The 13,629-nt window shown below is 37.3% G+C and overlaps 1 protein-coding gene across 1 annotated transcript in view; it reads right to left on the bottom strand.

Moving 5' to 3' along the window:
- LOC135780849 (beta-2-glycoprotein 1-like) overlaps positions 1-13,629 on the bottom strand; it is a 115,753-nt gene that overhangs the window by 88,338 nt on the left and 13,786 nt on the right. The window lies entirely within an intron of this gene.

Here is a 13,629-nt window from a genome sequence, read left to right as displayed (position 1 = left end):
TTTATGGGGGTGGGGTTGCCACCATATATATATTAAGGTTATAATCGTTAACGAAAACGAACGAAAAAACGAAAACTAGGTGGGAAAAAACATTGTCGTTAACTGAAATAAAAACAAAAACGAGTCATTACAAAAAAAACGATAACTAAGGGGGTTAGCACCGCTTTTTACCCAGGGTTATGAAACCCTGCTCCGGAGCAGGGTTAGCACCACATTTGTGGTGTTAACCCCGCATTGCGGTGCCAAAGGCATGCAGTGTGAAACGAAGCAGGGTTAGAATGTTATGACCCTAATTAAACACAGCTGAAGTAGCTAATCAAGGTGTTCAGGGTTGCTTGATAATTACAGACAGGTGTGTTGGAGCTGGGTTGGAGACTCCTGACCCAGGGTTTAGGAATGCACAGTGTGAAACGTCAAATTATGAATACCCAGGGTCAGGGGCGTCGCTAGACCCCTTTTACTGGGGCACGTGCCCTAGTGTAAATCTTTTGTGCCCCGGTGTAAATCTCAAGTTTAAATTTTAGCAGTTAACTAGTGTATTCCTTTACAAAGACAATCGCGGCAATAACGGATCTTTATGCAAAGTAGTTACCCAATTTAGGCTTCTAAAAGCGACAAAGTAGTCGCATTGACGCGTGCACGCACGTATCCATGGCCGCGCGCGTTTGCGTTCACCGCGCACTACCGCATTCAAAAGGTGATGCCACGCGAGTGCTTATGAAAGCATAACGAAACTAAAGTAAGTTTCTAAATAATAATGCTAATCTTATTTTGACTCGATCATTATTGGCTTCTGTAGATGGACATCAGAAATGTTTTGTGCAAAGCAGGGAAAGGGAAGAAGAAAGGAGAGATGAGTTTAAAGGAGGTAAGACAAACTACATTACATCCTCACCCTGTCATAGAGTTGTGACGTTCGCGAACGAACCGATTCTTTTGAACGGCTCACAAACATGAACGATGGGAGCCGAGTCGCGGCTGGAGGGGAGCCGTTCTTTCTGTCGTTCTTTTTTCCTATGCGTGTTTCACACAGATGCACACAAATTAGCTCCTCCGCGAGACAGAACAGTTATAGGGGGAGGGGCGCACCCAGCGGAGGGGTTGTTCATTTAAGACTTGAAGGGGCTGATGTCCTATTTGCAAAGTTTACATTAGTAATAGTAGTAATATTGGACTGTATGTAGACATTTCCATTTTATTTATTCTAAAAAGTGTTTGTAGTAAAAGCTATTTTGCACAGAAATTCATTGCAGCAGGCTTTGTTTTGATATTTATTTGTGAGCAGGTATTGTATGAATAACATAAGACAACGTAGCTTTACACTTTGTACTAAAGATAAATCCAAAATAGTGATGTCACTGTCTAATGTTGTGAAACCCTATGGAATATAGTCTACACACGACAAATGAGGTAATGATCAATATTTCAGAATAATTCAAACTCAGATATTGGTGTGTGATATCTGAGTTTTAATGATTTGACTACAAATCTAACCTCATCATTCCTCCCAGTGATTATTTACAGTTTTACAGGATAAACTGAGATGCCCCCAAGCTGGCTTCTTAAAACTGACTAAATATTTAAAAAGAGCCAAATGAGCCGTTCTTTTGAACGGCTCTTTGAAAGGAACGGATCGCCAAGATCCGGATCCCCTGAAAGAGCCATAAATCCCATCACTACCCTGTCAGGTCTCAAACAAAGGAAAAATCTCAGGAAAACCTCTGTCAAGTCTATAGAATTGCATCGTTGCTGAGAAAATCAACAGATGTATGTGATATACTGTTCTGTATTTTGAGATATGAAATTAATATTTAGTTTACTAATATTTAACTCTAGGACACTAACTTACATAACAGTTAGCAGTAACTATGACTGAGATTATTTATTTAGTATAGCAGTCATAAAATGACTGGTTCTTAAAATATTCTTGTAAAAATAAGTTAATAATCATTGCTATCATTGTATAATGTAGAAAATATTTCTCTGCTGTCATTATTTCCAAACATGTTATGCCATTTATGCCTCCAAACATGTTAATAATGATAGGTATGATGAAGATTACACTTGTATATATGTATCTTTTGCAGTAACTGTTGCACTAGAATAGTGGGTTAAGCAAATTACATTGTATAGAAGTGTTGCACACCTCTTGCACACAGCAGGCTTTCAAAAAAAAAGTCAGCAAAACATTGGGGGCCTGTGCCCCAGTAGAGCTTTATGTCTAGCAAAGCCCCTGGCCAGGGTTATCTCTGAACCCCTGGTTAAGTTTGAACAGTGTGAAACATGCAAAAAATAACCCAGGATTCCGTTAACCCTGGTTTCAGAATAACCCAGGGTTAACAATTTCAGGTGTGAAAAGCCCTTAACTATAACTGTAAAACTATGTGTCTGTCAAAACTAACTAAAATAAAATAAAAATATTGATTAAATGTCCTTAGTTTTCGTCTTTGTCTTTTATAGAGCAAATAACGTTCAGCTTCAAATTCCTTTCCATGCGTCTCTCACTCACGCGGTGTCACACACACACATTCGCGAATTAATGACTCGTTTGAGTTGATTCCTTACAAGGTGTTGCAAATAAATGAGTCTTTTGAGTCGATTCTTTACAAAGCAAACGGGCCAAACGTTTTGAATTGGTTCGCGAATCAATTTAAATTAATTGTTTAGATCACTGCAACAACTGAATTGTCTGATGCGGTTTTGCTTGTGTCTAGAAACAAGCAGAACATAAAGAGTGTTGTATTACGTGAATATGCATTTACTAATCTTTTAACTAAAAGCTAAACTTCACACGTGTACCCGCCATTATATACGCGCGACCTGTTCGTCGTCAGAAACTTTTAAATGCGCGCAACCTCCAGAAGCACTGTGAACACGTGACTGAATGAAGAAAGTCCATCAATGATTGACGTCTGATTCGCTGTCTACTGTACTGTAAGTGCTTCTCACAACACACACACGTGACATGAGATTCACAACATAAGAAAACATGAGTTATTTTCTAAAATCAGTTTGTATTTCATGTAAGTGTAAACTGTCAATGACCATCTTAGGAGATTCTCTGAGTGAACTTTAATATGCATAACTGAATGCAAAACACTGTCGGTTTACTTGTCTGATATTCCAGCTATAAGCTGTATACATCAACATTAAGTTTTCAGACAATATAGGCAAAAATCCTCAGTTTGCTGTGGAGTCAAGAAATGTCTAAACATTAAAAGATAAATAGACAAAAGTACAGAAATGTCATCTGTTTTAACATGCACACTATTCCAACTCAATGACACAACACGTTTGTATTTTAATACTATCTTATGTGGCCACGTTGAGACCATTAACTCAGACGTGTTCAAGTGAATTGTGTCCTAATGCTTTAATTGTTCACACTTGTGTAGTATCAGTTTGATCCATTTCTTTTGAGTTTTGCGTTTGGGTACAACATACAAGTCAGCATTAAAGGGTGTTTTTCTTTGTTGTTAAAGCATGTATGTGTTGAAACCAAAGGTTGATCAAATGTGACTTCTGTACGTCTGACTCACTGATATTCATCTTACCAATTTCTGGTCTCCACAGCAAACTTTTGTTTTACTGTCCTGATACTTATGGTGTGCACTGTATACTGTGTGTGCATGTATGTGTGTATTTTTTTCTCAAGAGTAACTACTAACTCGCTACTTGAGTATTTATTTCTTTAGTTACTTCTTTTCACCTCTGGTTATTTGTCATGGTCTTTTCTCACACTGAGCTCTTTGACAATCTGACAGAAATGTCTTCTTGTGGCTCAAAAATAGGTTGAATACATGCAGTTCATGTATGTCTTCTTTAGTCTGTTGGCTCTTTAAGTTTTTTTACTGGCACACATCACATTTTGCACTTACTGTGGAGTGTTGAACTTAAGACTGTTTACATATTTGTGCCCATATGTACATTTTATGTACTGGTTTTATTTTTGAATTAATATTTTCTAAAATTGTATGATGTTTTTGTTGAGTTATTATTACACAATTCTTTTTCTGACCTTTTTGAATCTTGCCCCTGACAAATAACCCAAATTATGAAAAAGACTAAAACTAACACTAAAACTAATAAAAACTAATCCCAGCACAAGAAGTTATTTTGTTGGCCGTGTTTACTTTTTAATACGAGTAAAGGGACATGGAATGATTCTGGCTTTGACAGTCTGAACAGCTTCACGAAGGCAGCTCTTAAACACCAAGGCTCCGAGCGCCATAATAATGTCAGTCATGCATTTAAAAACTTTTGGTGAAAGTCTTGTGGATTTGGAACTTAACGAGTATAGAAAACGGGAGATCAGCGTCCACAATGAGAGGGTCAGAAAGAACCGGGACATTCTGAAGCGTCTTAGTGAGTGACTGTGTTCTCTTTTTGGGATGGCGAGAATTATCAGGGGACACAATGAAGGTTCGCTGAACAGGGGTAATTACTTGGAATGTTTAATGCTATTAGCGGAGCATGATGCTGACTTGCGACATCATCTTGCCACGGCCACAGTTTTTACAGAACCGTCAGGAAAAAATCAAATGCAGTGTCAGAAGTGTTAAATGATCACATCAAAGAAGAAATTAAACAAACAAATTTTGTGGCAGTTATGGTGGATGAGACGACTGACTTCAGTAACACAGCGCAGCTCTCATGTCCTCGGGTATGTGACTGAAAAGTGACGGGTGAGTGCTTTACTACTTGTTGAGTATTGTATCATGCAGATTGTGGTTTGTATCTGATAATAAGCATTATTAAGGGCTTATGCACATTGTTATTGAGTGGTTCGTGTTGCACTAATAGTAGCCTGTAGCATGTGGATGTGACAGTATGCACACAGTGTGCATAGGGGGATTACATGATACATGCAGTGAAATTTAGTCTGAGTTCAACCCACCCTTACCTAGCATACTGTTTTAGGCTAATTGTTGATCAGCTGTCATGTTGCTGAGTGCCTGTATGTGCGGCCGAATATGCGCATTATTTGCATATGTGTGCGTTAGCTGTAACAGATGAGTATGTATGTGGTTTACATGCTTACTGAAGGCCCTGACTGAAACCCCACGGCACGCCACTGTATATTGGTTTATGTGAATGAGTAGGCAGGATGATTTTCACATCATTTTAAAGAAAAAACTCTAGACTACTAGATTATGTTAGGAAAGTCTTGTTAAAACATGTTTAGTATGGGTTTTGTGGACTTATATCAGTGACTTAAAATTTTTGCTTTTTTAAAAACCACGCATAAACCTTTTACTCTCAAAAATACAAACATGTACATAAATGTAGCTCATATAATATTTACAGTGGTATGAGACACTTGCCAATATTATGTTTTAAAGCAACTGAAAAAAGACCAAATGTAAGAGCATGTCAGAACCTCTGACAGTGTCCCAAAATGGTCGGACCCCAGAGGGTTAAAACAAAATGCTTTATTTGAACATTTTCTAATAACGTGTCTATAAAAAGAGAAAAACAGAGACTTTTTGGATTTGTCTGGAGTGCATTTTAAAAATTTTGTAGCAGCTTGGATTTTTCTCATTGCGGATGCTGGAGATCCATGTTGGAATTGTCCACAGAGGTTGTCACTTGTTAAAAAACACTTGGGTAAGTGACAAATTATAAATTGTTTTGCTGTTGTATTAAACTTGCGTTCTTAATACCTTTTGGTTTATTTTTTCATCGTTTATGTAATCCGTTTTTAAACTCATTTGTAGAGTTTTTCATTGTTTTAAATATATTGTTTGTTTTTGATATCTTGTTTTATACTCATTATATTTTGGTTTCATTTTATTGTGTTTACATTGTTTAAAAATGTTGGTTTTACACTGTGTTTCTGAATATTGTGGTAAAAAAATAAAATGGCCCAAAAACGTTATGTGGACTAGCGAATAAAAATATAAGACGCGATGAATCGGCGGATGCCGATGAATCTGATACCACATTGGGGATGCAAAGGCTGGTAGAAACTGTCAGAGCTATGAATAGAGATCACGCTATTACAGATGGTTTCGCAGATTTAATAAATACGGTGCGTTCCCTTTCACATGCCCCGCCAGAGCCTAGCCTAGTATCTTAGATCCTGATGTTTTAAATACGCATCATGTTTTTGAGGTTCCAGAAGCTGGATTTATAAATCAGCAGCTTGAACCTGTGGCTTCAGATACTGGTTTTATCAATAATCAAATTGAACCAGAGGTATTTTTGGATGGTGTTCTGAATGAAATAGTCTCTCTATCTAGAATATTTGCGGGCCAAGGGGATATGCAAATTTGACGTTAAGGGGAGAAAGCTTGACATCTGACGTAAACGTGCTGCTTACCCCCGCCAACGATTATAGCGTCTCCACGTTCACAGATCAGATTGAAAAAAATTTGCAAAGCAACACAGACGTGTGTATTGATGACAATCTGATGTTAAACGTGTCTATTGTCAGAAGCAAAAATGGTGGCGCTCGCAGAACGAGGTTATAAAAAGAAATAGAATGAATCTTTTTTGCCCTACTAATATGTCTGACAAACTACGCTTCGCAATTTGTCTGGCACACTTTTTGAATCCCCAAAAAACAGACCCAGAATTAGTGCCCATAGCTGCTGCCATGCAAAATGCTGCTGGATTTTCAATCCAAGACATGATACGGTTTAATGACATTGCCTTGTTTGAGAGATTGCTAAACATCAAAATTGTAGTTTTCCACAGATCAAGCACTGGTGCTTTGGAAAAATACATGACAAAAAATTAGTTTTTTTCTTCATATTTGCTACTTACCTGATGAAGTGTTTTGTATAGCCTACAGTTGATGTCTACAAGCCACGTCGGCAGATAAAATATAACACACAATAAAAATAATAGCAACTTGTACCTCTTTGATCTGTATATGTATACATGAGTTACGAGGTAACTCTTATATTTGCGAGCTGTAAATTAAAGTGGGGCTTATTACCCGCTTGTTCTGTGTATGTACCAGGTAACTCTCATATTTGCGGGCTGTAAACTAAAGTGGTGCTTTGTTCACCTCTTGTTATAAATGTTATAGGGTAAATACCATAAACATACAGAATATTGTTATTTTTATTTTAAAACAACTTATTTCAAAACATCTTTAAAACACTATAATTAAGCCAACACTTAATGTTTATTATCACATAACTTTTATTTAAAATAAAAAGTCATGACAATTTTTCATTGTTTTTGCGGCTTGGCTTCCTCTGTTGGTGTTCTTGTCCACTCGGATGATGAGTTGATGTCGCCTCACAAATGCTGTTCTGCATTACATATAAAAAACATAAATGAAAGCCTTCAGTGAATGTTTCTTCACTGTGCCTTGACAGAAACAGAGTTTTCTGAGCCAGTTACGTTAATAACTTTAGGCTAACTTATGTGCTAGCTAACCTGCTACCGTTAGCTGGCAACTTTCTTGAAATACATTGTTTGAAATGCGTGAGTCATGTATTCACAAAACCAGTCACCTTATCCAGCATGCGGATCCTGCTGACATCACTCGCAGCCGTACTCCACAGTGTAGAAGGTTTTTAAAACCTCTTAAAGAAATTTCACCTCAGGATTGCGTTCTAGCAAACCTCCTGCAGACATATGCAATACCCCCGACTGCTACAGGCACCCCATGAAGACGATACACTGTGGTGATTGTTTGAGGTACTGCAAATCAAAATATTGTTATGAGATGCATAAAAAACCTCCACTGGGTCAACAGTTTGCACAGTGTGACGTGTCCAAATACTGCCCAACATGTAATCGTCGTTATCATATTAGCAGTGATAAACCAAAGCCGCACAAATGTGCACCAGATACGTGCGTGCACTGCGGCGTGACTTTGATACCCGATGGGGCTCACCAGTGTTTTATTCAGCCCCTAAGGCTCGAGACACCCAGTGAGAAATACATCTTCTACCATTTTGAGACACGTTACGAGGATGGGAATCATGTTGCAAATTTTGTATGCGCCATCACTTTTGCGGGTGAAGAATTCACAGCAGAGGGCACTGACTGCATCGCACAGCTCGGTTAAAGTGATGTGGAAAATAGCCCTTCTCTGCACAGGTCAGATTCATGGCAGATGCTGTCTTGGCTAAACGCATTGGGAGAAATGAGAAGCTATCGAGAAATCTTCGCTTGAAAGTTTCGTCAAACATTAATATCAAACGACATCCTTGCATCGTGATTTTAAGAGTGAGCTCTGCCTTTGTGAAATTTTCCAAAAGAATAAAATTGTCAAAGCCAGAAGCATTGTGGGCTATCCACGTGTAATTAGTGTACCTGGGGTGTCTGAATCTTTGCACGAGCTGTGCCATGCAGTCAGTGCCCTCTGCTGTGAATTCTTCACCCGCAAAAGTGATGGCGCATACAAAATTTGCAACATGCTTCCAACCCTAACGTGTCTCAAAATCGTAGAAGATGTATTTCTCACTGGGTCTCTCGAGCCTTAGGGGCTGAATAAAACACTGGTGAGCCCCATCGAGTATCAAAGTCACGCCGCAGTGCACGCACGTATCTGGTGCACATTTGTGCGGCTTTGGTTTATCACCGCTAATATGATAACAACGATTACATGTTGGGCAGTATTTGGACACGTCACACTGTGCAAACTGTTGACCCAGTTGAGGTTTTTTATGCATCTCATAACAATATTCTGATTTGCAGTACCTCAAACAATCACCACAGTGTATCGTCTTCACGGGGTGCCTGTAGCAGTCGGGGGCATTGCATATGTCACACACGTATTTGCATCTGTGATCTCTTTTATTAGAAAACCCCATGTAATAAAAGACGCAAACGTACTTGCAGCCAATAAAGGCTTTCAAATTTTTTATCATGAAGTATGACTATCAGACAGATAGAGAATAGAGAAATGCCGTCTTGTAGTGGCACTTATTTTTTGTCATGTATTTTTCCAAAGCACCAGTGCTTGATCTGTGGAAAACTACAATTTTGATGTTTAGCAATCTCTCAAACAAGGCAACGTCATTAAACCGTATCATGTCTTGGATTGAAAATCCAGCAGCATTTTGCATGGCAGCAGCTATGGGCACTAATTCTGGGTCTGTTTTTTGGGGATTCAAAAAGTGTGTCAGACAAATTGCGAAGCATAGTTTGTCAGACATATTAGTAGGGCAAAAAAGATTCATTCTATTTCTTTTTATAACCTCGTTGTGTGTGAAGAAATTTACATTAATACCAATCTACATGAATATGAGTTTACCATTATAATCACATGCAATTTGTGTATCATGAGTTATGCAGTATGTGTGTCATGAGTTTACTATGAAGTTATGCAGTATGTGTGTCATGAGTTTACCATGAGATTACTATTACAACTCAGCTGTGTATATACACATAGTTTCATGTCAAAGGCCACAGAGGGTCTTAGTATAATGAATAGGCGAGGGTCAAATAGGTCATGGAAGGGAGACACTGGTCTGTGGAATGTCATGTGGTTCTTCAAATTACAAGCCTGAACAGAAACATATTGTTTTAAGCATGAGGGGAGGGAACAAAAACCTATATATTTACCAAGCCATGGCTCAGAGGGTCAGACTGATTTTGGAGGATCCTCCCAGGACCACACTTTTGTTGTGGGTGTAAGTGTAGGACATAGAAGTCTGTGCCTGTGGTCGGAAGTGTTATGGCACAGAGGTCAATGTTGTGTGGTTGGAGGTGTTTATCGATATTGACAGTATACCGCGTAAAAGTGGTATATTTTATTGTTTTAGTTAAAGACCATGTTGATGGAGGTGCAATGGTCATTTTGTTTTGGTATATAAGTTAATACCGTGTTTTTATTGGAACTGTGAGTATGTTTGCAGCTGCAGTGTGTGAGTAAGTGAGAGAAATATGAACTTGCATCTGGTAAGCAGGGAGAGACTTTCCCTTGGGCAGTCTCTGCAGGCTGCAAAGGGGGTTGTAATTGCTGTCCTGTGAGTGTAGGGTGAATGAATACTAGGTTAGAGTGTGGAATAATGAGCCCTAAAAAAATAAAGAGAGCCCAAATAAATAAAGGGTTTGACATAAATGCTAATTGGTTATTACTGAAAAAATGGTTGGGTTAACAATTTGGTTTATAGGTTACCAAACATACATTTGAAATTTAAGGTTTGGTAAAAACAATTGACACCAGATGGGACATCAAAAAGAGCACAGAACCTGAGACCACAGCTAACTTTCTCGATGGGCAATGCAATCAGGTGGCCACCTAAAGAGATGAGCAATTTTGCTTGTTTAAATCTCAAATACTCTTCCAAATTTAGGAATAAAAAGGCAAATTAAAGATTATTAGATTAAATTATAAGAATAAAGGGTTTCATTTTCAAAAGGAATGTGTGCTAGGACAGATGATGGTTTATTGTGTGAATGAGTTTTTATTTTGTCGTTGAGTGGCTTGGATAAAGATTTTATGTTAACTTGAGAAAACGCATAAGAAGTTTCACAAAAGAGTCGTGAGGAACCTGAGTGTTACCGTGTCGGGGCAGACACGTTGGGGTTCAGAGCGAAAAGTACTCAAATCTTGTAGGTCAGGTGGCCGTAGGTACGGTCTATGTGTTATGTGTCTTGTTGTTTTGGAAGGCCCGGGCTGATGAGAGATATTGTTTTTGTTTTATTTGTCATGTCGGATTGGTAAATTGTGTAAGTGAGTCTTTTCCATGTTGACGGAAGTGTAGTGGAAAGATGAACTTGGCCAGGTATTCTAGATAGAGTTGTTTTATTTGATTTGTGTGAGAAATGTGTCTGTGATAGCATGAGTCTGTGTGAGAATGGGTGAGATGGAAAGAGTGGGGGCTGAGTGAGTAGTGGGGGTTTTCCCTTCTGCAGAGGGCACAGAGAGGTGTTGTGTTACACTAGATATAGGATAAAGTTTGAAAGAATGTGAATATGAGTATGGATAAGAGACAGTTATAAATGCTGGGTATTAAAGATGAGATTTGAAGACATTGTGGTTATAAGGTATTGTAGCCAAAAATATTAATTATTACAGTGAAGTACACAGCTGCTTCTAGAAATTGAATAATTCATTTATGTGATTAATTAAAATAAAAAATTGTGCTCAATAGCAAAAGTTTGCTTGTCCAAACAAGAACAGATGTTGGTGATGGTATTTGACATTATTTGACAAAACATTAAAAAAATATTCTAAAGGAAATTTTATTTTAAAGACACATTGGGAATCTGAGTAACTATTTGGAGAGTATATAAATTGGACAAATAAAAACAATAAGTTTGAGAAGTGGTTAAATGAGAAATAATTATAATATATAAGGTGTTATATTGCAAAGAAAAGATTATGGCAGTCACATTAATTGAAAAATATGGATTAAACAACTGTTGTGTGGAGAATTAGAAAATAGAATATTTGGATGTTCAAATGAGGAAAAATTTGATGTGGCATTGTGTGAGAAGAAATATATAAAATATAAAATAATTTATATAAAATTATAAAAATATAAAATAAAATAAAATAAAGAAAAAGAAGAAGAAATAATTAACAGACAATGAAATGCTTAGAGAGAGAGAGAGAGAGAGAGAGAGAGAGAGAGAGAGGAGAAAAAGGGAGGGGGATCCAAATGGTCACCAGATTTGACCTGTAAGGTCAATTCTCATTGCTCGAGGGAATTGTAGGTTTAAGGCAAAACCTAGCAGAAAGACAGAGAAGAAGCTATAAAAGAGAAACAAGTTAAAAGGAAAAGAGTAGAGACCAAGATATTAAAGGTGGAAATAAAGAGAAAAATTAAAAAGGACAGTAAAAATATTAAAAGTTGAATGACAAAGATAAATTATATAAAGATAAAAAAAGATTTAACAAAATGAAGAGGAGTCTTCATCTGATGATGGAAGGTGGTCACAAAATAAATTTTATTTTAAATTAAAAGGCAATATTTGGCATGGGTCAATCTGAACATTGCTGGGCTGATCTCTCACATCCTTTGACATTCAAGAAAGTGACTAAAAAGCTGGCAAGAAACATACAATGAAAAAAACTGTGTGTGACATCAAAGTGTTGGAGTCGCAAAGAGAGGAGCAACTCATAAACTGGACTGAGGACACATACTATTTGAATGGGACTATGATTGATCTCAAGTGGTGAAGGGGGCACTGCGCATATGTTCAGAGACAATTACAAGGATGAAAAAAAAAGACTGAGTGGAGTCCCGAAGGAGACTCACAAAGACAATAATGTTCTTGGAGACAAGAGAAAAAACTGGACCCTGAACACTTTTTCATCTTCATACAAGCCTTTGAGTGAAAGAGGGGAAGAGTGACACAGCCGTTCAATGTTTAGTAAAGACCTTGTTATTATAGGGACACAGACAATCTTTATGAGAAAATCAGCTAGACAAATTTAAAGGCTGATCAAGAATCTGCTACCTACCTCTACTACCTGTTCTGAAATCAAATCAGACTCCTATTAATCTGACAGGAAGAAATGCATAATGAAAATTGGGGTTTTTTAAATTTGGTATTGTACAGAGGAAGTTAGAACTCCAATCACTGTATTAAAAAGCAAAAATATAAATGGCTTAGAAGAGCTATGGCGGAAAGGAAAATAAAATAGATGAAAGAAATAAATTGAAATAACACCATAGGATAATATAAAAGGTAAACAAGAAAAAGCTGTGAGAAAATGTGTGTCTAAAACTGTGTGTCTAAATTGTATCTAGTCTACAATTTAAGAGCAATTAATGACAAGAAAAGATTGATGTTACAAAAACCACATACTTTGCTGACAAGTGTTTCTCCATTTGATAAACATTTTTACTGTGAATTATGATTTGCATAAGAAGTAGATAGTTGCATTTACGTATTTACTTATGAGGGAAAACATTTTACAGGTTTAGAATGGATGAACCACCATTCAAACATGCTGAAACATTATCTGGTTGATTAATGCTAAAAAGTTGATAAAATGATTGGTTGTCATTGATTTATAGGCACACAGGAGAACAGTTGATTTTGCCAGCATGGGCAAACAGATGTGGAAGCTAAAAAGGGCATCAGAGTGTCATGAGATCTTATTAGATCGTATAGAAGTGAAAAATCTCAGTCATGGGGCAAATAAGTGGAATGAAAATGTATTATTTGATTTGTGATAAGAATGAAGATTTTGAGTTGTTATAAGAACGAAAAAATTGATTTGACGGATAAGAGTGAAGAAAAATTTGACTATCATCTATAATCACAAGGGATAGTAGATAAAAAGGTATAGAAAAGGAATAACCATCAAAGCCATACTTAACAAAATGTGTGAAAATACTAATCTTAACATAATAGATGTTTTACCTTGTATTAATGAGCATGTAAACTAACAAAAGTACACCTTTAACACTGCATGAAATATTTGCCGATCGACCTATGCATATTGAGGAAATATGGAATTAAGTGTTGTATGAAGAAACTAACTGTCTATGTATTGAGCTATTTGTGTACAGAAAATAAAAGGAGCAAGAGGAGGAGGAGATGACAACATGCCTCATTGTGCTAGATGATCTAGCTTATCTGAGGGTCGAAAGGTCGGAAGGGCCTAAACAGAGCCACAGGGGCCAAAACAGGGGGGAGACAGAAGGATGAGAGCAACCAGAAATGTCCAAGTGGGAGGAGCAACCAATGCATCAGAGCTCG

This window comes from Paramisgurnus dabryanus, chromosome 23, assembly GCF_030506205.2.
Source record: "Paramisgurnus dabryanus chromosome 23, PD_genome_1.1, whole genome shotgun sequence".
Classification (NCBI taxonomy): Eukaryota; Metazoa; Chordata; class Actinopteri; order Cypriniformes; family Cobitidae; genus Paramisgurnus; species Paramisgurnus dabryanus.
Note: the sequence above shows the minus strand (reverse complement) of the source record. Positions and strands in the feature narration are given on the sequence as shown.